Genomic DNA, 1,540 nt, shown 5'->3' with positions numbered 1-1,540 from the left:
AAACGATTTTGAGTTTTGTACCACATTGTTCTCCCTCTTTATGTAGGATCTCCTACATCCCTTCCAAGTGGATGGCAGTGGTAGCTGGGCACCATCTAATTCTTCTGGTCTCATAGTTGTATAGGTTGCAGATCGGATGGTGTACCAGTCGCTAGGACTAATTGTTTCCGTTAATTTTGGTTTTCTTCTTGACGAGGAGAGACCTGTTGTTGCACCTAGATGGCAGCTTCCTAGCTTTTAAGGTCCCAGTCGCTACTCACCAGAGTAGTAGGTGGAACAATGTTTTGTATAGTATGTTATGCCAATTGAGCTTTCCCAAATGATTTTGAGTTTTGTTCTACATTGTTCTCCCTCTCTATCCAGGGTCTCCTACATAGCTCCCCCTCCGAGTGGTTGACAGTGGTAACAGGGTACCAACTAGTTCTTCTGGTCTCATAGTCGTGTAGGCTGATGATTGCGTGGTGTACCAGTTGCCAGGACTACTTGTTTCCATGAATTTTTGGTTTTCTTCATTCTTTGCTCTGGATGAGGAGAGACCCATTGTTGCATCTAGATGGCTGCTTGCAAGTTTTTAAGATCCCAGTCGCTACTCACCAAAGTAGGAGGTGGAACAATGTTTTGTGTAGTATGTTATGCCAATTGAGCTTGATGTCCCCTGTGCTTACAGTCCCGAGCCCACTGGTTCAACTACTTGCTCCCTCTGGGTAGCTGGCTGTGACCAAGAAGTGACTACAACCTTGTCCCTTGTCAGCTCTACTATACCCATGGGAATTCTTATAGAACATACAAGTACACTTGTAGAACCATTGTCTGCCAACCCTATACATGGTCTTGGATACACTCCCTGCTGCACAGACATACCTAATAATTCAGCCTGTCCATCCATCTATCCACCCGTATATCTTTGTTGTCTGCACCTCCCATGTACCTCTCTATGTCTTCCTGTTCCTTAATGCCACGATGTTGATCATTCACATTTGGTACATTGCCCTTCTATTGACCCAAATCAATACTTAGCTCTACTTATCTAACAGTGTTCCTTCCCCTCCTCTCTCACCCCTGGTAACCAACAAAGAAAATTTCCCTCCATTTATAAACCATTCTTCGACTTTTACAATAACAGACTAATACAGTATTTGTCCTTTGTGATTGACATATTTCACTCAGCATAAAGTTCATCCATGTTATATGATGTTTTGCAGATTCTAGGTTATTTAGGGTTGCAGAGTATTCCATTGTGTGTATGTACCATAGTTTGGTTATCCATTCCTCAATTGATGGACACCTAGGTTGTTTCCAGCTTTTTGCTATTGTAAATAGTGCTGCAGTGAACATGGATGTGCATATGTCTGTTCTTGTCGTGGCTCTCACTTCTTTAGGATATATACCTAATAATGGAATGGCTGGGTCAAATGGTATTTCTATTTCCAACTTTTGAAGAAATCGCCATACTGCTTTCCACAATGGTTGTACCATTTTACAGTCCCACCAGCAGTGTACGAGAGTCCCAGTCTCTCCGCATCCTAGCCAGCATTTGTTA

At 42.7% G+C, this 1,540-nt stretch overlaps 1 protein-coding gene across 1 annotated transcript in view; it reads left to right on the top strand.

The window, feature by feature from the left end:
• MDM4 (MDM4 regulator of p53) overlaps positions 1–1,540 on the top strand; it is a 31,034-nt gene that overhangs the window by 4,663 nt on the left and 24,831 nt on the right. The window lies entirely within an intron of this gene.

The sequence above is a fragment of the Orycteropus afer genome, unplaced genomic scaffold (genome assembly GCF_000298275.1).
Source record: "Orycteropus afer afer isolate SDZICR_OR568_19922 unplaced genomic scaffold, OryAfe1.0 scaffold00572, whole genome shotgun sequence".
NCBI classification, from domain to species: domain Eukaryota; kingdom Metazoa; phylum Chordata; class Mammalia; order Tubulidentata; family Orycteropodidae; genus Orycteropus; species Orycteropus afer.
This window is presented reverse-complemented; position numbering and strand designations above follow the sequence as displayed.